The sequence below is a fragment of the Ammospiza caudacuta genome, chromosome 15 (genome assembly GCF_027887145.1).
Source record: "Ammospiza caudacuta isolate bAmmCau1 chromosome 15, bAmmCau1.pri, whole genome shotgun sequence".
NCBI lineage: Eukaryota > Metazoa > Chordata > Aves > Passeriformes > Passerellidae > Ammospiza > Ammospiza caudacuta.
The window spans coordinates 6,012,211-6,035,953 of NC_080607.1; the positions used below are offsets into that span (position 1 = coordinate 6,012,211).

Sequence of the window (23,743 nt, forward strand, 5' to 3'; positions counted from 1 at the left end):
AAGAGAGCAGGTGGAATTATGTACACCTAATTCTGTTAGGAAACTAAGCCAAAATATACTGATTAGCCAAAGAAGAATCTGTGGTGATTAAAGAACTAGACTTAGAAAGAAGCAAAAGAGTGCAAAAGGCATTAATGCCATCAGTCACACAAATTCAGCTATTGTCTATTTACATTTAAATTTTAACATTTTACTTGTCTTGATTTATGTAACAAATACACCAAACAGATTTTGTTTTTATGTAAAAAGCTACTCTATTAAAAGCTGCAGATGATTTCAACTCAGAATCAGCCTAGGGCTACTTGTAAGCTTAATCACAAAATTAAAAACCACTCCTCAATCATTATTAAAATACTTCCATCTAATTTTATTATAATAGAAATAGTACTTAGGAATGTGAAAAGCAAATGTCTTCATAAATTCAATGTAATGCTACAAGCATTTGCACAAGTTGAAACTGCCATTCCAAAGCTGAGAATGCATGTTCAGGTTTTTTTCTGCAGTAGAAAATCAAACACATCTTCATGGATATTTAGGGATTTTGTGTGGTTTGGGCTGGGTTTAGAGGTTTTTTTCTTGTTGTTCTTGTTGTTGGTTGGTGTTTTGTTGTTCTGGTATTGTTTTGTTTTAAATTATAGAAAACTCCTATTGCCATTTTTCTCCCAGATGCTGCAACTCATTTCCAAGAAACTGTCAGAATCTGAAATTTAGGAACATCAGCTGAAAGGTTTGAGAGCTGTGACAGAATGACTGGGGCAGTGTAATGGATGTTCAGAGCATGACAAGGTAAGTATGATTTTCTCAGAAATGAACAAGACAAATTATTTGGCATATAAAAAGATAGAATAGACACAGAGTATCTTCTTGCAACTAAAAATAAACCATTGAAATAATTGTCTGAACTTCCTTGGTGGCTGCATACCTGCTCCAAGGGAGGTTTGCTTCTATAACATCCTACCATAATATGTAAATTATTAGATAAATTATACTCAGCTTCATAATTGCATGCACCATTGTTGGTACTCAGGCAGGTTTGGACAAACACTGCTTAAAATAAAGCTGCCTCACAGCAGGAAACTCAGGCCACGCATCCTTTTGGTTCTGTTCTCTGAATCCCACCTGCAGTGCCCTCCCAGCAGCTTCCCCCCAGTGCTGCTGGGGTATTTTCATCCAAGACAACAAAATTCCACCACAGTTTACAGTGTGAGGGGTAAAAGAAGGAGGAAAGTGCAACCCAAATGCTACACTGGGAGAAAGGAAGGCAGCAAAGGAGGATCTCAGTTATTTTTCTAAGAAATCACAAGAAAGCTGCTTTTATCTCCACTCTTTTTAGTGCTTTGTGGTTAAACCAAGGAAGGGAAGAGCTGGGCAGGAGCTCCTCAAACCACAAAAATCAGGGAGTACAGACAGAAAAAAATGCTATCAATGGATTGAGAGACTTTCAGTGTCACAGCAATTTAACTTGGGTGACTTTATTCAGCACTGGAATTTATCTGGTAAGGAACCAGCTTACTGAAGAAGGTAATTTTGTTTTGTATTTATTTGAAAGGAGACACCGAGGTGAGAATGAAACCCTGTGACTGTATTCCACATGCATAGCTTTGGAAATATGTTGGCACATGCTCTTTATAATTTAAAAAATACTGAAATAACTGCATATTGTTGGCTGCTTTAAGTCTTATGTTTAGTAATTAATTTTAAGAATAGGCTAAGCTGCTCTTTGCAGGTGTTCCTATTCAAAGTGCATTTGCAATTTCAATAATGGAGAAAAAAAACCTGCATAATGAAAAAAAATTCTATTAACATAGCCAGTAATTTTAAAAATGGTTTTGAGAACCTCACCATGTAACAGGAATACAGACTTTTGGGAGAAACCATAAAATATACAAAATTTTGTTCAGAAAACTGCATGTAAAATGTAACCTGTCCCTTTTATCAACAGGTACATGATAAATACAGGCACATTTTTGTGTGTGAGAAATTATAGAAATGCTTCCTGTCCTTCCCCCCCAAACACTGAAGCCTCTCTTTAACTGAAGGCATGCATACTGGGGAAAAGGTTTTTCTCTTTAATGTTAGCTATAACTACACAGTGAGCCCAGACAGAGACAGGGAGTTTGGCAACTTACTTGCTTAGCAAATTTGCAGTTACTTTAGCTGTTCCTCTTTCAAGTAAAATGTGGTTTGACAAAGCTGGTTTTAGTGGTTTACACATTTTTTTCCCTTAAAATAAGTTTTAAGGACGTGGTCAGGTTTGCTCAAACAAGTCAAAAGACAGAAAGGAAGAAACTGCTGAGTAATCAACCAGAGAGAAAAGAATAGACACAGATTAGAAGAGTGTTGAGTACACGTTGGAAAGGGAAGCAATTACGAGGTTTGCATCACAGGATATTTATATAAGGAATGGATCAGAGAGGTTTAGCACAGAATGCAGCTTGGCTCCCTTTGGCCATTACTTTGTGAGCAGCACCACATCCATCTACCTCACCAAGAAGTCTGGAGAATCCAAGCAGTCTGTGCCAGAACGCAACTGCTGGGATTTCAAATGCCCAAATTGGTTTTTGTACAAAAGTCAGATACATGATGGGTCTGAAAAGAGGCCGTGAGCTGGATTACTGAGCTGTGTGGTCCTGTCTGCCCTGCCAGCAGAGCCAGCACAGGCACAGCTCCCTGCAGCCTCCAGGCTCAGGTTATCCAGGTACAAAGCCAGCATCCACACTGCTGCTCTGAGAGAAACAAGAGTGATCCTGACTGAAAGATAAGACTGGAGCCAATTCAACACACAGACTAAAAATACGTTCATGGGGAATACAGTTTAATCAGTTTGGGAAGGAAACCAAGTGACATGACCTTCAGAGGCTGCAAGGAGGGACAAGCAAGATATATCAACCACAAAACAAATGAAAAAGAGGTGCCTAACTTCTGTCCTGGCCCTACAGTAGACTTACTAATGAGAAATCCTTGATGCTGAAGTAGAAGCTTAATCTACTATCCTGTCTTTAAATTGTATATTTTTTTCATATCTGAACCATATATACAATATATATTATCTACAGTACTCCTGGCTCAACATAGGAATCACTTTCTTGTTACAGCTCTGTACAGATGATCATTTCTGCATCCAAGGACAGTGGTATATCAAGAGTCAGAAGTTACATCTTCCCTAAATCAACAGGTCTAATTCTACAAGTGAGATTACCTGAATCTGTTCTCCAGAGCCTCCATTCTGAACTTTTCTATTGAATCTTTTACTGCTATGAACAAACATACCTTATAGAGAATGTAATGAAAATGCTAAACTGAGATGAACAAAGTAGGGATGAAAACATGTATAAATCAGCTAAACAAGAGTTAAAATGGCTTTGATTGATAACAAAGGGCACTTCTTACAAGAATAAAACAGGAATGTTTGTGTCAAGGCCAGGATGCCTTCACTCTGATAAGACTCCAGCACAGATGCCTGACCAGCAAAACAGCCTGTGCTTCAAAGAGGAGAGTGCCAACAGGGTTATGTCACATCACATATGTCATTCCATTTCCTGTCAGCCCAACAGGAAAACAGACTGTAGCTTTAAAGAGATGGATATTCCAAATAAGGAAAAAACCAAGCAGCATTAGCCTCCACTGAAGATTTATGGAAGCTGAAGTATGCCAGATTCTGGAGCAAAGGAGTAGCAAAAAATAACTCTTGACTCCCAGAGGATGTAAAATATCCATATGTGAAGTAGTTTGTTATCACCAACAGGAACCTGGAGCACAATGAACAGTGACAGACACCATTAGTCCCATCCTCCACAAAGCACAAAAGAGACACCAACTATCCCACCTCGACACCCAGAAATGTTTTGGTGTCTGAGAGTACACATATGAGAGCACGAGTTAATGAAATGTGTGAGAGGGTGTAAGTAGTGTGAGATTTTAAAGATAAATATCACCTTATCCCTGGTAAAGAGAGTGAGACTCCTTACCCTGCAAACTCAGTGAATTTTGTTTAACTAACTTCCTGTGAGCTCAGTGCAACATTAATGACAAGTGTGACTCTATACTGATATACAACAATGGCATCAAAAATGATTGTCACAAACAGATCTTAAATTACAGCAGCAAACACTAAGAAATTACATACTATCAACCTTAAATACCTTTTCTAGAAACAATTATTTATGCAAAAGTAATCCTCAGCGCTGATTCCTTGTTCCTAAATACCAACCACTTCAAGAGAGAACTGAGCATGGGAAACTCCTCTGAATCTGAAGTTTTTAAGTTGGAAATGTTGAAGAACATTCCTTCTGCCTACCAAAGCAAAAACATTGCCCAATGAAAGGCAGAATAACTCTGGAAACGTTGTAGGCAGACATCCAGAGAACTCACTTTAACTTTTCCCTGAATACCTGGGATCACCAGGTAGGGTTCCTTGTGCAAATGGAACAGGTTGGAAAAACTGGTCTATCAACTTCAGCCTGAGGAGAAAAATGCTTCCAACACTGCAGTCCAAATTAAACTGTCTTCAGGCCTCCCAAACTGGAGACTTACAGCAAAATTATAGGGAATTCAGTCATTAGCATTTCTCTGGAACAAGAAGCCTGCTTGTGAAACCTGCACCTCCTCAGCAGAAATAGTTCACACCACTTTTTGCTACACATGTAGCATTTGATTCTGAATAAAAGAATGGGGAAAAGACAATGCGTAAAGAAACAGAACTGCAATATCAAAAATTCCAAGAAAGACAAGCATAACTTGACAGTTTTTCACGCTTTCAGTACATCAGAATTTCCCCAACCACAAGCTGTTCTTAGACTAAAACTGTGGCAGGCAGGACAAAAGGCATAAAACTGGTATTGCCACCAACTCAGACAACTTCCCAAAGGATTTCCTTCCTAATTAGGAGGATGTTAGCTTTTACTAACTTAAGAAATGCTCAAAGAAGGGAAAAAGGAAAAATGTACATGAACCTCATATGCCTTCTGCTTCATTTCCAAAAGCCTGGCAAGAGCAGACACTGCAGAGAGCTGCACAGGATAATTAAAACCATTTGGAAAAACAAAGAGATGGTCTATTTTTGTTTCAGCCATTTCCTTCTCATGGTACAATCCATTTCAAAGAAGACAACAATTCATATATGCAAACCACTAAGCTAAAACTGGTTCACTGCTATAATCTTCGAAATACAGCAATACTTAAACTGGCTGGTTCTTAAAGGCTGCCACTGGAAAACATCTATGAAACTTGGCATCATGGCAACCCCCAGTACAGAGAGTTAAACTATATTAAGATGACAGAGGAGAAGGCAGTGAAACTGGAATAGTTGTAAGTCACTACCACAAACTCAAAGAGATGTTTGAATTACTGGATTTACCCATATTAACTGGACGTTAACTGGATTAACTCCTGCATTTTACAAACCACCGCTTTTAGAAATTAATTTTGGCCTTTAAAATTCTTTGCAAAAAAACTTTGGTAATCACATTGTTACAACACAATACTGCACTGACTCAGAACTGTTTCATTCTAATGCTTCTGTGATGAGGTTTCAGGAAAATTTCCCAGTGGGAGTTCAGGACCAGAACAAAGTCACAATGGAGTGGAAAGGTTGGTAGTTACCTTGCTACCTGCACAACAAGACAAATTGCTTTTCATTCAAGAAACCAGATATTCAAGCCTGTTCCTTTATAGATGAGAGTTGCCAGGTGTTATCAAGGGCTGGCAACACACAAAGTAAAAGCTCATTTATAGGGGTTTGTGCTCTTTTATGCTCAGGATGGGCAGAACTCTTTCCTAAGCCCCCTTTCCTGGAAGGTCAAGAGTTTTAACTCACTGCTGGCTGCCTTTTCTCAATGGACACTCCTAAAGGTGTGAGCACACAGGAGTTTTACTTACCAAACACACCTAATCATAACTGGCATGGTTAACCCACCCCACTGCTCTGCTGTGACCATCACATCTCTTACAGAATGGTTTCAATGAAGTTCAGCTTGCAAAACACAAATTAAACCCACAATCTGAAACCCACCAGGTGACAGTATTGTGAGCAGAGAGTTTATGCCCTTGAAAGGTTAAAGTCCTGGAATTGGGAATGATTTGACTATAGGGAACCAACTTCTCAGAATGAGCAATACTCTTCTTCCATAGGGAAATACCCTTTTAGCACCTCCAAAATCCCTCTGACCTTAAATATTCCTGTTACTAGGACTGTTAGATTGTTATTCTAGATCTCTAACAAAAAAAGGCATCAAGTTCTAGCAATTAGAAGTCTCATATCTTGTAGAAATAAATTACAACTTCCCCTCTTAATTCTTCCACTTCCTTGCACTGTGAACCATGTCCTACATGGACTTTTGAGGAAACAGAGGTTAAAGAAATATTCTGTGCTGTAACTTTAGGGATATCCTTCCTCAGAAAAAAGACAGACTGAAGCAATGTTATTAACAGCATATATTTCCTTAACAGGCAATAAAACATTTTGTATTTCACTTTTAAAAAAACACAACTGTTACATTTTGAGGTTTCTATAAAGAAAGTACCTAGAAAGTATAAACAGTATTTTTTTCAGTGGTAACCTTGGAAGAGAATTTTCTCCAGGGAAAAGCACACAGTGTGGTCAGACACTTCCAAGCAGTCACTGTTAAACTGCTCTGACATTAACCTGAGCAGGTACCTGAGAACATTTAGTGCTTTCTGTAAACTGCAGCTGCTTGATAAACACAAAACCCTCCAGCACAGAGCCTCAGTTATGGCTCACTCAAATAACATCCCACCCTGGCTGTAGAAATACATGCATCTGTTTTGGAATTCAGAGATCAGGTTTCCCAACTCACATTTTATCAGAAAGGATGACTTTGAGCCCAAAGCAGCACTGAAGAGAAGTACCACGAAGTAGTTAACAAAACAGTTACCCAAAACAATAATATTTTGTTCCATCTGCCCTATAAAAGCTTATTTAGCCCTACAGTCATATTTAGTTTCAGCTGGCTTAGAGGCAAAGAGGCTCCTACAAAGCAAAAATCCCAATCTTGAGCATCTCAGTCAAATATTCATGGTGCTGTTCACAACAGGTTATTTTAGACCTTACCATGACAGCAGGCAAAGGAATCTTCTGAAAAACTTTACCCAAAGTCCCTTCCTGTCTGTTGCTATGGGAAGGGGAAGGAAAGAATTTATCTGGAGGCCTCTGCTTATCACTGCTTCAGCTGCATGGCACAGTAGTGAGAAGAGACAGTCACATAAATCCACAAGCTATAAGCTACTTATTCATGTTATTCAATTAATTTTTGATTAGGGCAATAAAATTATCTTAATGTGATCACTCAGAAGAAAAACAACAAGTCAAAATTTTGCATTATTTCTCCTCCTTTAGGCAATTTTCTTACTTATAATCTATTAACTGATGACTGCCTGGAAGACATATTTCAACCGTTTTCCTGCAATCCAACAGGTTAGTAGAAGCAGTATGAAAAACACAAATTAACACTTATATATTTAAAACAAAGACATTCATGGATTAAAACCATGAAACACATGAACAAAACTGGAAAAGATGAAAAGACACCAGAAAAAACCCCAAATCTTGCCTGTTATGAAGCACCCAGATAATTAAGGAGAAAAAATACACAGAATAGGCACTGACTTTGAAGTCAGGGTATCTAATCCTGTGAAAATTTTCACTGAGGATGAGAAAAGCATGCTTGGTTTAACTCTTGGAGATTTCTGAAAACAGTCTTAACAAGTGCCAAGCTACATTTATATCTTTACCTCTCAGAACCTCTCCATGTTTTCCTGCTCTTCCCTATGGTGTGCGCTTAAGCAAAACATGATCTAAGAATGACCTGAAAATAACATAAATGAAAATGGGTTACTAAAACACCATATGAGGATATCTTAAAACAAGAACACATTTCTAGGAATTGCTTTCAATTTCTTCCTTTTATATATTTTTTTTTAATAGAGGCAAGCAATAATTTGGGCAGGAAAGAGTCTCTGGGGTAATCCAGTCCAACACCCTCCAAAACAAGGAACATCAGTGTTAACCCAAGCTGGTCAATTGACTTGTAGAAATGTTCACTACACTCAACTAGGAGCAAAATACAAGTTACAATAAAGGCATCTTAATAGATATTCCTGCTTGCAGATACAATGACAACAAACTGAGCGGCTCTGAGGCTTTACACAAACACATGCTATTTTACCAGGGCATGAAAGCGCAAAATGCTTTCCATCCTTAACATGTCAGCTTTCACATCTCCATACCACACTGCTGCTAAAACCTACCAAGGAAACTAAAATATATTAAAAATGAAATTACAAAAAGATGTATTCCTTAGAAATTTTATTCCTCTTGATATTGGCGGTAAGAGATTGCTCATGATCAAGATTGCTTGCTTCTGTCAAAACTTCATACCACAAATCAAACAGCTTCTCTAAACCACAGGAAAAACCTAACAGTTAAAAAAAAACCAGCCCAAACATTGTACATGACAAGATTTGTTACATGAGTTAATTCTTGAATTGCAATAATTTTTTCAGTGTATGCTTGTACATTCATTTCAGATGGCTTTCAACTGAAAGACTGAGAGGAGTTTCCAAGCTAACTCCTTTGGAAAGATTCTCCTGCTCAGTTTTTCAGCTACTCCTTTAACACCTTAGGATGTGTATTTCCCTGCACTTTTATTAATAACAATCCATATAAATGATTCACTCATTCTCAGTTTGGGTGGGTTTTTTGTTTGTTTGTTTCTTCTTGAAGACTTTCACGGCTGCCTCATTTTCAAAACTTGTTCATACAGCACATATTCAGAGAAAATTAAAATAAAAAGAATACTAAAACCTGTATTTAAGAATAAGACTACTTCAGCTTATCCCAGCTAATTGCATTGTCATACGGCTTCTAAGTTCCACTGCAGGAATTACTTGCCAAAACAGATTCCTATTTCCTTACAGACCCATTTTCACCTCCTGTACTGTGATATTCCTAAAAACTCTGTGCCCACACCTTTCAGAATTACTGTAGTCAACCTGTCTGTTTTTTGCTGCAGCCCCTTTCACACTGGCACAGCCTTTGCCAGTGATGGTCTCTGAACTCCCTCCTGAGGATTTGCGGTGCCCACAGCCACCAGCAGTGCAGTACAACAGGAATGGCACCAGGCAGGAAGGTCTGCACACCTGAAACACACATGGGATATGTTCTTGGAGTTTTAGTCTGACAGCTCCAGTGGGATCCCACAGTCCAACATGAGCAAGACCACAGCTTCCAGTTTAGTTTCATCCAAAAGCAACTCAGCTTCCTTGATCCAAGCTGATTTCACAAGTCAAATTGAGTGCAGTCTGTGAGAATATTCAGTGGATTAATTTCCAAAGTGCACTCCTTGTCCAAATTAAAACAATTAAACCACTAATGAAGATTGTTTCTTTTCCTGTTCTCTCTGCTATGCATTCTGGCCATGAGGAAAACCTCCACAGGTCTCTTACATTCACTGACTCAAGTTCACTCTTTTTGCATTACTTCTGCTCTTCTTTAATTCCCTGTACATGGACATGAGCATATTCATGTTTGACCTTGCCGGGCCACTTTGTTTCTGAACTTCCACCATCCGTTCCATTTCATTCCAGTTTCAGAGAAGATTCTTTTTCAGAATATTTTCCTTTATAAAAAGGAAATCCCAAAGTTTCTCACTCTCCATCAGTGGGACAGATGTGTTTTTCCCCTTCTTCTGTGCAAAATCAAGGCTAGAAAATTGCTTCTACAAAACTACTAGGAAGTTTTAACTGCTGTGCCCTGGTCTAAGAAAAAACAGAGTATTTAGTCAAATAGATTAAGATTACATTTAGACTGTATGTCTATTCAATATGAATGATGAATGCTGTAGGTAAAAAAAAGGTCTGTCATACTGCACAACATATTTGTGTCATCAAACAGGGTAACAGATTGTCTCCCCGAGGCCTAAGTGATGAGCCAAACTGCAGAACTGCTTGTTTCATGAGGAAGGAGGAGCAGTCACTGAGTACCACTATCTGTGTAAGCACAAATGGTTTTTTATCACAAGGAGTATAAATTTCCAGAAGTATTAAGCATCTAGAAAGATGGCGAAGAATTGAAGTTTCTTCTCCTGTTCATTCTATGCATTAGAAAAAATCAGTGAAGCCCACTCTGTGCCACACTGAAGTGATAAGTCCAGCTCCTGTGGGTGACTCTCCACATTCCTGCTACTGAAAAAACCAAATGACACTCCTTTCTTTGACAGAGCAAGAAGGATGATCCAAGACAGACTGATCAGTGTCATCTCAACCCCAGGGAGGTCAGGGAGCAAACTCTTGTAGGAGCCATTCCAAACATAATGTGGACAAGAAAGTGATTTGTGTTAGTCAGCATGGTTCTATAAAGAGGAAATAATGTCTGGCAGACCCAAGAGCTTTCTTTGAGAAGATGACTTCGTAGCTGGGACAACACCATGTCCTACAACACCCTCACACAAGGGGATGAAGCAGGGGCCAGGCAGGACTAGGGGGAACTGCAAGCCTGGATGAAGGGCAAGGTTCCTGGGGCTGGGATCACTGCCCAGTTAGAACCCAGCCACTGGGTACAGACTTGACCAGCACTGTTTAAGTTCCCCATTTATGACCTGGACCCAGCTCATCCTCAGCAAATATGCTGATGGAACAAAAATTCCACAAGGGGAAGTGCAAAGTTCTGTACATGGGGAGGAATAAATCCATGAACCAGTAAAAGCTGAAGGGCAGCTGGACAGAAGACAACTCTGCAGAAGACACTGGTGCTGTTGTGCATGAACCAGCAATGCTTCCTCACAGTAACAACAAATAAAAGGGGTGCCAGCATCCTGGATTAGGAAAAAGCACCACTTGCAGCATGAGAAAGGTGATCATTCTCTTTCATTCTAATTCTAGAATTAGCACCACTCTTTAGGTTTCCCAAATCAAGAGTGACACAGATGAACTGATGTGACACCAGCAAAGGGGTATAGAAACAATAAAGTGATTGGGAAGAGGCTGAGAAAGGCACTATTGTTAAGCCTGGAAAGGAGAATGATCAGGAGGATCTAATCAGTGTGTATAAATACTTGAAGGGTTAAAAGGCTGAAGGCAGACTCTCCCTAGCAGTACTCGGGGATGGGACAACAGCCAGCAGGCACAAATTAAAATGCAGGAAATTCAGCCTAAAAACAGGGGATGGAGTAATTTTTTTTTTTCTGTGGGGTGGTTGAAGAGCAGAGAACTTGTCAGGAGAGGTTAAATCACCATTCTCAGAGCCATTCCAAACCTGACTGAACACATCACTGACCGCCCTAACCAGCCTCACTCTAAGATGAATTTGGATCAGGCCATGTCCAGGAGTCCCTTCCAAATTTAGGTATTCTGTGATTCTTTCAGTTCCCTAAAACAACCTCAGTAATTCCTGTTGTACCTGTCCTGTTTTTCTTTTTGAGTCTCTGTCCTGTAGCAGATTCCTCCTCTAAAGAGACATCTATCAAGCTGGCCATGTAGGCTATTTTTTCCCAAACTGAGGATCCCTTTCAGTGCTCAGTTATTAATACAGCTTAAGTTTTACCAGTTTGAATAGAAAGGCACAGATTGCATAAATCAGCATTGCACTTTCTTCAAGTTCAGTAATATTCATCTTGAACATCAAGATTTTAATTTCTACAGCTTTTCCTATGTCCTACAGTAAAATTCAGTGCACAAGTCTGCACCAGGTATTTCTTCTCACTTTTAACAACTACTTCCATATCCCTCATTGCTGCTGTGTATTATAACAAACAGAGCAAAATAGCTGAATGAATTTCCTACATGTCCAGCACTATGTAGACCCAAGTGTTAGCCAGCTCCAATTAATGACAATCAGGTTACATGAAACTGAAAAATAGGCAAAAGTCAACTGGTTCAACTGTCCCAACATAAAGCTGTTACTTTATATACACACTGGTTTCCTGGTTTATTTTCTTTTGCCCTAATAAGAAACCTCACAAAAATTTCACATACCACTGCCTTGGAACCTTTGCTATCCCATCATTATAACAACAACCTCAGAGATGAGAAAGTCATTAAATACCATAGGTGATACTCTGTTTATTCAAAAAGATATCATAATTTGTTCATGTTTTCATGTTCATATTAACCTATATGGCTATTATTTACCCAAACAAATCTGGACAGTTACCTGTATGTTGCTCCATATCTCCCCCATGCTTCTTTAAAGCTGCTGTCCTGGTACTTTCAGTAAAACTAATTACGCTCTTTTACCTAAAAAATATCCCATGTGTGACAAATTTAGGCAGGAGATTAAAGGATCCTCTAACAGTTTCTAAAAGCTTCTCCTAAGTGTCTATATAAATTAGTCCAAACCTCAGTGGGAGAGACTGGCACTGAAGTTTCACTTATGATACTAAAACTAAACAAACATGATGCTGTCAAAAACCCCCACAATGTCAACACAGGTAACTTGATTTTGGAGGTATAACATAGCTGTCTTTCCCATCAACGGGCTCTTCTACCACTTTAGCCTGATGATTTTCACACATCCACTGAATTTCCCTCATTTCCCAGTGCCTACATTTATCTTCCCTACCTCATTAGTACAGACATACCCACTCAGCATCACAGCTCACACTACTGCTTTAAGTTATTTTCCAATTAAAAAGGTGGAAATAGTCAACCTTCATGAGCAAATTTCAGAAACTGCAGAACTTAATTTGATGCTTATGGGAAGAGATAAAAGACTGGTATCACTGGATATGTTAAGAGAACCACTTGAACTTTAACTTATTTGACACATTATTTTGTGACTTGTTATCAGAAAAAAAAATCCATGGTTTTTGTATTACAGCTATTTTTAAAAGTACTTCAAAGGCATTACTTTTGAAGTGTGCTCTGCCAGTTGATGGGGGTGATTTAAAGGACAGACACCAATGGAAAGAGTGGTCTTGTTTGACTATGAATATTAAGGCAACACAAATGTAAAATAATACATTCAATAAAACTACACTCTTGGCTTTAGCAACAAGCAAAAAGAAGCAAGCTAATGCACCTAATAATTGGTATAAGAGAGACAGGATAATGATTGAGAAGGATACATCACTAATTGCCTAAATACTCCAGCATCATCCAGGGCCCACAGTCACTGGGGAGCCCCATTTTGCAGGAAGGATCTGGAGAATTCTTCCTGGCAACTGGGAAAATCCCATGTGTGGCATCCACCCAAAAGTGAGGTCTCCAAATTCCCTGAAAATGGGTTCAGTTTTTATAGGCCCAAATCAGCAAGTCAAAGTGACCTGATGATATTTTTAGCACAGAAACTCCTGGCTCTGATGGCACACTTCCCAACCAGCAGGGGCCAGAGCTTGGCCAGAGCCCAGGCCTTGGCTGGGAGGGTTTTCCCCTAAAATACCCTACAAACAAACCTCTATTCATGGCAGTTGGGAAAGTTTCTTAAAATGATACATTTCTTGCAGATAACTTCACAAGGTTCTAGAGAGCCAGCATAAGCATCTGTGTCATTTATTTTTAGCTAAATAACACTGATGGTGTTAGTCACATAATGCCCAGGGTTCATCTTTTAAGTCAACTCTGGCTGAGGCCTGCTGCTCAGGCCTAAGCACATCAGTGTCAATAAGAAACATTTTCTCTGCTCAAAAATAACACAGTAAAACAAAATATGAGGCCACCACCTTCTGTTTCACCATCCACCTTGCAGCTCTGGAACAAGTCCCTTCAGAAGCAGTTACACATTCAGTTATTAACAGAGGATTTCATCATCTCTGGCCATTAGTTTTACCTCTTATTTACAGCTCAGTGCTTGCTTCACATTATTTCCCCATTCCTTTCTCAGAGCTGCATTTCATTATCAATGGCTTGTACACACACCTAAACAAACCTGCAAAAAGCTTTTAACTCTGGGGAGTGAAAAAATCTGAAAGCTTGACCATTCAATTACCCAATTACCTGTAGTCATTACTAAGAATGACAACTTCAGTAGCCATTACAGTTGTTGTACATGTTTATATGGTTGTAAAATTGTACAGCTGTAATGTTTTTAAAAGTAGCTTCTGGAAAGACTGTTGTCTAACAGCAAAATGCCAACCCTGACCATCTCACCTGGAAGCCTCAAATGGAGCAGATGCAATTTCCAAAAGTACAATGCTGGTGTCTACATGAACCTTAACACAATTTTTCAGGATGTTCTATGCAGGACTGTCCAGTACACAATGCACCTTGTTTTAAATGTCCAACAGCACCAGTGAAGGTTTAATGAGCACAAAATTACCTCCCTATGTGGGTATAGCAATAAAGAGAGCCCCAGACACACCTCCACTCCTTTGCTCCCAAGAACACAGATAAAAAGGCCTGTGGAGCTTTCATGAGATACTGCCCATAAAAACTTGCTAAACAGATCATCACTGTAGGTACCTGAGCAATAAACGAAATCGAAACAGACTGCACAGCTCTGCAATTCAGCCTGGCAGGGCTCATCAAAGAAATGATGAATCATTCCCTACTACCAGCAACAAGCACATATCTGAAATATGCTGATGACTTCAAATCTCTTGAAAAAGAAAGCTCTTTGTCGCTTGCTGATTGTACCTGCTTCAGCAAAGTCGATGGTGTAAGACAGTTCCTGTTGATTGACTCAGCTGTGGGAACAAGAACTGCTGTAGACAATGCACTGAAATTCTGACAGGTAAGGTATGACTACACATGCACTGCCCCCTAAGAAAAATAAGCTGCTTCTCTGAGTATTCTTAAACAGTAGAATCAAAGAAACTCAAAGTGGAAAGTCAGTACTGGAACAAAATGAAATAATATTGCTGTGAGCAAAATTCAGTGTCGGCTGAAAATAAATGTTGCATTTTTCCAAGCTAAATTATTTATTACTAAAGTAAATCCAAAAAAATGCAATGGAAATTACAATTTCAGGGAGGGGAGAAAGTATTGAGATTATTTAAGTCAGCCCTGAGGTATCTGAAAGTCTGCTACGGGTCATTGTCTTTCCCAAAACCGCAAACTGCCGCAAGCAAAACCTTTCATTCCAGAGGAGTCATCTTCATGTTTTCTAATTTCAACAGAAGTCCCATACCAGCTCCTAGGAAGTTTTTGCAAGTGAACAGATGGCAACATCAAAGTACAGCCATGGGTGGACAACAAGGCCATCCCAAAATCTGACTGCTTGCTAAATTCCAGCTCATGCCTCTCTGTAAAATAAAACAGAAACTATAGGAGAAAAGTAGCCTAGAATTGTACCACTGTTCCAATATTCTCAACACTTCCATTAAACTTGGGTTTTCTGAGGCTGCCCTAAGACTCCTTTAACCTTTATAAAAAAATAAAGCAGATGTCAGAAATCTTAATTCTTTCAACTAAAGTAATAAGTAAATTCCTTAAACAAAAGTTTCAGTCTTTGTGTCCTAGCTCTTCTATGTGAAAAATTGACAATTGCACATGAAATAAAAATAAAAGAACAAGATCATCTTCTAACAACAAACGTTGACTGTATCCTTCAATTTCTAGGGACTTGCCTTACTGCTGGGATACAGCTGGAAGCCCACAGGTTGGTGAAGAAGCACAGGACTGGCTCCTAAACCAAAACCTGCAGGTGAACCAGAGGTAACTGCACCACTCAGATCAGCAGCGCAGCTCCTGAGCAGGGAAGATGGGGAATTCTCCTCCTGCAGCTGGATACTGCCCAAGGAAGGCCCCCTTCCCCCTGACACTCCCCTGTCACAGTCCTTCCCTATCTTTGTGCCAATTCTAGTCATAAACTGACATTCAAAAACCTGTTTAATCCAGGAAATCTTCAGGAAAAAAGGCCTGGGACCCCTGATAACTGTGAAACTGTGTATTTTTAAAAAACAAAATAGGCATGCTTTGCATGCCCTGGCAAAATATTCTATGCAAGGAGAGTAATTTATTGTGAACACACTGTATACCATACATCCACCCCTTCACGGCTGCCCTGGCCATACATCATGTGGAACACCAAAATGGAACCCACACATTGGAGCAAAAGAACAGGCTCATAGGGTTAATAACACTGTGCAATGACCACCTTAATCAGCAAAACATCCTTACAGATACAAACCTTGAGTCTGAACCACGTGAGGAATACTGACAATTTTCTTCTAAAATCTGTTCAGGCACTTTATGTAGTTTGCATTACTGTGTGAGAGATTAGAAGTCGTGAAGGCAGAAATGTAGAATATGAAGTATAGTTTGCTATTTTTAAAACAGGAAGTGAAATTCCAAAAAGCAAAGAAATCCCAGCTGTGACACAGACTCTTAGAATAAATCTCACCCCTATTATTACTGTGTCTAAGTCCCCTCCTCTGTCACCTCCCACATCAGCCACCCCTGACTATGAATTTCACTTTGTTGGTGTCTTCTCCACTCAAACTCAGAGTGCACTGGGCAGCTTCCAGCCCTGAAACAAACAGGCATTAGTCTGAAAATATTTCCACCTCTAATATCCCCCTTAGGACAGTGTTATTTTATTCACATTGCAATACCCCTCAGGAGAGTATTATTTTGTTCATATCACAGATGTGAAAGCCAGATGTTGCTTTAATGTTATTTTTTACTTTAATAACTCAAACTCTCACCAGTGCCTTATATCTTGCAGTTCAGAGAGACTCAGGATGAGTGGAAAGGAAGGGAAAGCAGAAAAAAGTCATGATATGCCACACCACACCTCACAGGGCTATGTTTAAAACCTTTAAACCGTGGAGGATATCAAATAAACCACCAGCAATGTCAACAGGTCTCCACATAGAGCAAATCCACCTGCCCAAACCAGATTTCAGAAGAGGAATTAAACACCCTGATTCAGTGGGTGTACAGGAGAACAATGAGAACACCACTGCCTCACAACAGCTTTTTCATTGACCTGAACTCAATCTGGTTCAGGCACATGTTTAATAAATGCAGCATTGCTCTGGAAATTGGTCTTTTTAATATTCACAACATGCCTCATTGGTATAAGGCAAAAAAAAAAAAAAGATATTTTAAAATCTTTCTGGAAAACTCAATTTAACATGCACAAAGTGGAACATGGCAATTACATGCAGGATTACTGCCTGGGGATCCCAAGTTTTCCTCTGTATCTTCAGGTGATGAGCACTCAAATGGAATTAGAAATGTTACATGTGGTGATTATTCCAGCTGAAAACACAGGTGAGAGCTGTTTAGTGTGGGTAGCTATGGAAACTTCTTTCAGGTAGAGTGAGGTGATCAAAGGGTCTTCCTTCAGCATTTCCCTCCTCTTTACCATTACCATTATACACATTATTTCCCTTCAGACAGCTGGAAAAAGAAACTGCTCCGAAGGCTTCATCATTGAAGACATCACAGGCACTGGGTCAATCACAGACATTTAAGAACCAAAGCAGCTTTGTGATCTTTCAACTGGTGTCTTTAATGTTCCTTCCAACCCAAATCATGCTGTGATCCTGATACAAAAAGCAAGTCAGTGTCACACATTTTTATCTTCTAAGCTCACAAATTCTCTTTTATTTCCTTTATAAAGTGCCCTTCACACGCAGGATTGCCCAGGAAGTTTTAATCTGAATAGAAAGGAAAGGGTGTTAAGGTAAAACCTGGTGAAAATATGCAGCTCACCACTTTCACAGAAGTGAGCAAGCCTGGTTAAAGATTAGGCCAAATACATTACCATTTTATGAACATTTTTATATATTGGTCAGTACATTTCTTATCTAGCCTCTGAAATTATATACTTACAGCAGCAGAAAATACACATGTACATATACAAGGCACATACACTTGTAGAGACAAGCCTTGAGAGAAATTAATCAGAGTGATCCACAGATCACTTAATTCAAGCTCTGATAAGCCAAAGTAAAAGAAAAAAACTTTAAAGATGAGGAATCCTTATACAGAACAAACTTGCTCCATCTATCCGCTTTACAAATAGATGAAAAGAGCAACACTGACAGAGCAAAAACCTCAGGGTGTCAAAAAAGTAGAAGAGGAACATTCAGAGCAACAAGTCTTAATACATTCAAGTGTTTATGAAGCCAGTAGTGAATAAAATAAAAATCTGGATATCTGAGCTTTCTAACTGTTAAGCAAGACTAGTGATTGTTAATACACAATTAAAAGTTAGCTAGCACTGGGGACTGGGAAGGCACCCAGCATGGATACTGACCAAAAGCATGTTAAAAATTAACACAACCCACTCTTTGTGTCTCAGTCCATCTCTTCAGCTTGCTCAGCATTAAGCTTTCCTTCACTTTTTCCACTGAATGAGGCAAAGCTAAAAAGGGTAGTAAGTTATGAATGACTTACCCAGGCAAAAGTTCCATCCCAATCACATGATACTGAAGGGATCAAAGAGCCTATTTTATTTTTCTGAAAATTAATTTGCTTCCAGTCACAAATTTTATATTCCTAATGGATATTTCACTGCAAATGGCTATTTATTTGATGAATTAATGAATAAATCAGAAGCACATTGCAGGCCTGTCTTACCATGTCTTTTTCTGTTTCAAGATCACCTTAATCTTTCATTTGATCTTTCTCTTCCTTAGTAATAAACTTCAAAAAGATTACTAGTTATCCAGTTAATACTCAGAAAGAAAAAACATGTGTAAAGGCTACTATTGAAAGAAAATTAGACCTATAAAGAATAGAAAACTGAGAACATGAAGATTTTATACAGACTGATAGCAACACTCCTCTTGAAAGTTCCAGCTTCCATATCATGGGCTAACAAATCCAGAACCTGCACATTTCAGGTAAAGAAAGGTAAGTCACCTAACTTTCATGTCCTGATTAGAAACAAGGTTCCACACAATCAAATTGGAACAATCCACCTGAAGAGCACTGGCCTTTTCCTGCTGAGCCACAGCACCATTTGAGTCTGAGCTCCAGCTTCAGAACCAATGGTGTAAATGCAAACATGCCAGGAGTTCTGTGCCTGACTGAAACAATCGGCCTCTCCCAGCAGCAGAGTTGACAATAGCTTGGGCAGGTGGGTGGCAGGCAGGAATTATTGGTTCCTAAACAGGAGGACTAAAATAAAACTTCTTATTAAAAAAAAAAAAAACCAAAACCCACAAAAAAACCAAAAAAACAAACGAACAACAACATACTGTCAAGTTTGAAAAACTATTTGAATAACCAGCACAACAAGATGTGGTATCGTGTTTCCTCAGACGGGAGAAAAAAACCTGCTGTGCTTTGGTATAGTAAAAGCAGAAATTCCAGGCATAACTTGAGAGCTGGTCATATGAAACAGGGCCCTGGCTTCTTCAAAACACTCTTTCCCAGTTTGTTGCAATACTTTCATTCCCATTATGTGTAATTTGCAATTCTTATGAAGAAAAATATCAATCTTTCAGCTCCAGCAACTCTGAACTACAGTAAAACCTGACTGTCAGTCACTTAGAGAAATTAACCAAGTCTCTATTGCTTTAGTCTTCTAAGAGAAGGATGAAGAACCTTTCTCTCACCAAAATGTGCACACAGAATTAGCTCAGCTAACAGTCCAACCAGGCCCAAGAAGGACTGCCTACAGTCTTTAAAAATACTCAAGTTATAAGACAGTAAAACTAAATATCTAGAATACTCCCAAGCTAGACTATAATCATGGCTTGTCTACTTCCCCTCTGAGGCAAGCACTCACTTCAAAATGCTTCTGCAGCTGGGCAAAGTACAAAGCAAGGAACTGTGGCCAGCAGTCCTCTGGGTGATGCACACACCTTCACTTTCCTCAGTTGTGAGGGAATAAAGAAATTCCTGCAATTACATGTGAGTACAGCAGAATGACAAAAACTAGAACATTACATGAGCATAACTGGACACCCAAACAGAAAAGCTTGAAAATAAACTCCCAGAAGTGTCATCATTGCCATGTGCAAGGGGTTTTTCTTCTACTCTCACCCTGCAGACTCTTTTCCTTGCTTTTAAGAAACCAAATTGGTTTTATTGCTTGAAAAGTATTTCACTATGGCTGAATATATTTATCACTTTGTTTAAACAGCTTAAACTCACAAAAGATGTTTATTTAGATGCTATCATTGACTGATACTGATAATGCTGCTCACAAACATGTTATCTCTTTCACATGATGTAAAATAGAATAAAATTACTTTGTAAATCTCTCATGAAACATTTTTCAAGCAGTCTATGACAAGCTCTCTTAAAAAAAATTATAAATTTAATCTCCTCAAGACAAACACCATGCTACTTTACTGCCTTTCTTCCTATTACTTTATGTTGTAGTTTTCCCCAAATCATTTTGAAACTTAAAAACAAAGAAATAAGATAACTCATGTTTCAGGTCAGCTTCACAACGGAAGAAACGGAACTTTAGGAAGGGAGAGAAAATTGAAGGAAAAAAAGAGGTGATGCTGCTTAACTGATAAATTCATATAAACAATCTTCTCTCAATCTCTCTTAAGCCCTAAAATAACTTTAATCTGTAAGAAGCTTTCAAAGTTAGCACTCAGAAGTCTCAGTTATTTTCCACTCTCAAATTATCTCTCACATCTACTGTTGTTTTAAAGACAAGAAAACTCACTTTGGGTCTGAATGCCAGATGTTATTCCAAAGATCATTTGGAGGTGAATGCATTCAGTGCAGTGATTGAATGTCAGCTAAATCACAACTAAGAATGCACAGTCCATGTTTAAACAGCTGTAGTGAAGTGTAGTGTAGATTACAACTGCTTTGGACTTTCACTTCATAAAAACAGAAAAGAATTTTACTGTTTTTTCAAACAATACATTTTTAAGCATTAAAATCCTCAGAACCAAAGATGGCCTGTGATTCATGTTTCATTCTTAAACGCCTGTGCCTTTTCTCAGGTAAATACAAGCAACTGCTGGATCTACTGGCACTCCCTCAGCACAGAATGCCTTCTTCCAAATACCAGTCCAGATTTCTCTCCACTTCTCTTCAAAAAGGTTGACAGGCAGGGTAGCAGAGACCGAGCAAAACAATGAGAAACTCACGACAATAAGCAGCAATATATTGGGAAAAGACAGTCTGAAATACGCTGGTTTCTGACTTCTTCAAGTCTAACTAAGCTATAAAGGTAAGTTTTGCTGGGGGTATTTCCTTAAGCATCAAGGGTAAAGGCTGCCACAACACAGGTATCCCAAACGCTACACCTGCCCCTTTCTCTGCATCACACACAGATCAGAAGGTCTTCTGACAATTTAACATCACAAATTACGGCAATTAAAACAAGCTGAATTCTCGATTATTAGAGCAAATTAGAGAAACCCATCCTCGAACACCTTTGTCTGCTTTTATCTCGACAGCACTGGCACACAAGGTCAAAGAAAACCGGCGTGGGAGCGGAGGAGTTAACAGCCAGAACTTGTCCATGTTTCCAAAATAGAGCGGTGGCACCAACGATGCCATTCTGCCGTGTTTACAAGAAGAAACAGTTCGGGATAAACCTCTGGCTGTGGTCACGCTTTATCGCTAGGGCACATTCCTTCAATGTCCGGCTGTACCCGGCCGAGATTAAGACACCGAAGCCCCGCACACCTGGAAGCAGCCCCAGGACAGGGGGGACACCCACGGGGGAAGGAGGCTGTGCTGGAAGGGCTGCGGAAAGCACAGCCCTGAAGGGAGCGAGCCTGCGAGAGGGCGAAGGTTTAGGGGCAGATCCTGGCGACCAGGAACAGGGAGAGGCTGGCGGGGTCCGGCCGGGCAGGGACGCAACACTGCCGGGGACGGCTGAGGAAACACTCGGAACTGGAGGCACCGGGGTGCGGGCAGGCGCCCCCGGCAGCCGCGGAGGGGCGGCGGGGCCGGACAGCGCGGGGGTCCCGGGATCGCCGCCCGCGTCACGGGGAGGGAGCGGTGCTGCCCCGCTCCTGGAGCTGCCCCACGGGGCCCGGGTGTACAGAGCGGCGGGTCCGCCCTCAGCGAGCCCCTCCGGATCCGGGCCCTATCGCGGGGTTCCCGCGCCCCCCCGCAGGGTCCCGTCCGCAGCGCTACCCCCGTGCCCCCTCTCCGGCCCCGCTCCGCTCACCGGCCGCGGCTCCCCCGTCCCTCAGGTCCAAGATGGCAGCGCGGCCCGCCCGGCCTCCGGCAGCGACTTAGCAAAGTCGGGCGCGACGTGCGCAGGCGCCGAGTCCCCCGGCTGCAGAGCAAGGACCACAGCTCCCAGCGTGCACCGCGCCAGGCATTGCGCATGCTCGGCGCTGGCCACGGGGTCGAGAGGCAGGGCGGGAAGGGGTGGGGCCGTGAGATGTAGGGTGATGGGCAGAGTTCCATATCCTCTGGAGCCAGCCTGGGGGCTGGGAGTGCTAATCCGGGGAAGAGAAGGCTCCAGGGACAACTTAGAGCGCCTTGCAATGCCTAAAGGGGCTCCGAGGGAGCTGGAGAGGGACTTTGAGCAAGGGCCTGGAGTGACAGGACAAGGGGCAATGGCTTCCCGCTGCCAGAGGGCAGTATTAGATGGAATATTGAGAAGAAATTCTTCCCTATAAGGGTGCTGAGGCCCTGGCATAGGTGCACAGAGAAGCTGTGGCTGCCCCTGGATCCCTGGAAATGTCCAAGGCAAGGTTCGACAGGGCTTGGAGCAGTCTGGGACAGTGGAAGGTGTCCCTGCCCATGGCAGGGGATGGAATGAGATCTTTAAGGTCCCTTCCAGCCCAAATCATTCCATGAATCTATGATTCTTTAAACAGAGCATATATATATATATATAAATGTGTGTGTGTGTGTGTACACATACACTACAGTAAAAATCTTGGATCATCAAAGGAGCCCTGAGGGCTCAGCTGGTACAAGAGCACCTTGAGGAAGCCACGACCACCCCTGGCCCACGTTACTGCAGTGACAGCAGCAATGGGAAATCTCTGAGAGCACAGAGGGAATCCTAGCTAACAGGAGTCTGTAACAGTCAAGCAGCTGGGACATCGCTGCTGTCACTGTGGGCTTTTGGACACAAAATAAAGCCCTTTTGTGACCGTGTTCACAGGGGTTCTTGGATGAGGCAAGAGACGAGAATGTTGACTCTATGATCAGAAGGCTTGATTCATTATTTTATTATATATATATGACATTATAACTACACTAAAAAGAAAAAGAAAAGGTTTCTTCAAAGCTAGCTAAGCTAAGAATAGAAAAGAGTGATAACAAAAGGCAGCTCTCTTGGACTCTGCCTGAGATAGCTCTGTCTTGATTGGCCATTAATTATAAACATTCAAGATGGGCCAATCACAGGTGGACCTGTTGTATTCTACAGCAGGAGATAATAATTGTTTACATTCTGTTTCTGAAACTGCAGCTTCTCTGAAGGGAGAAAAATCTCAAGAAAAAGATTTTTCACAAAAGATGTCTGTGACACCCTTTGAAAATAAAATAACTTCTGTGATTTTAAAATATTTATTGCAGGTGCTTTAGCCACTGATATTATTTAACCTTTACATAAAATCTTTCTTGTTTCAAGTGTGTTTTTTCTTAACCTGAATGCACTATTGCATAAGTGAATGCACAGAAATTACAATACACTATTTTTGACAGGGAGGAATGAGACCTTCTAGGCTCTGAAATCAGAGGAAAGAATACCCAATATTCAGAGAGTAGGAGAAAATCCTCAATAATTCTTCAGAAAAATTACATACTTTACAAGTGCAAAGTTTAGCATTTTCTTACAACTGGCAGGGATGTGAAGATCCCCCTTGTCTTCCACACATAAAATCCAATAAGATCTCACAGCCACAATTAAGTGACTGTTTCTGTTGATAAGGCCTAAGCAAGAAAA

General features: G+C 40.4%; 1 protein-coding gene across 1 annotated transcript in view; it reads right to left on the bottom strand.

Moving 5' to 3' along the window:
• ITCH (itchy E3 ubiquitin protein ligase) overlaps positions 1 to 22,063 on the bottom strand; it is a 57,805-nt gene extending 35,742 nt beyond the window's left edge. Inside the window, exon 1 of the mRNA XM_058814494.1 lies at positions 22,004 to 22,063. The gene's annotated coding sequence lies outside the window, so the exon portion shown is untranslated. The remainder of the gene's footprint in view (positions 1 to 22,003) is intronic.
• Between the last annotated feature and the right edge of the window lie 1,680 nt (positions 22,064 to 23,743).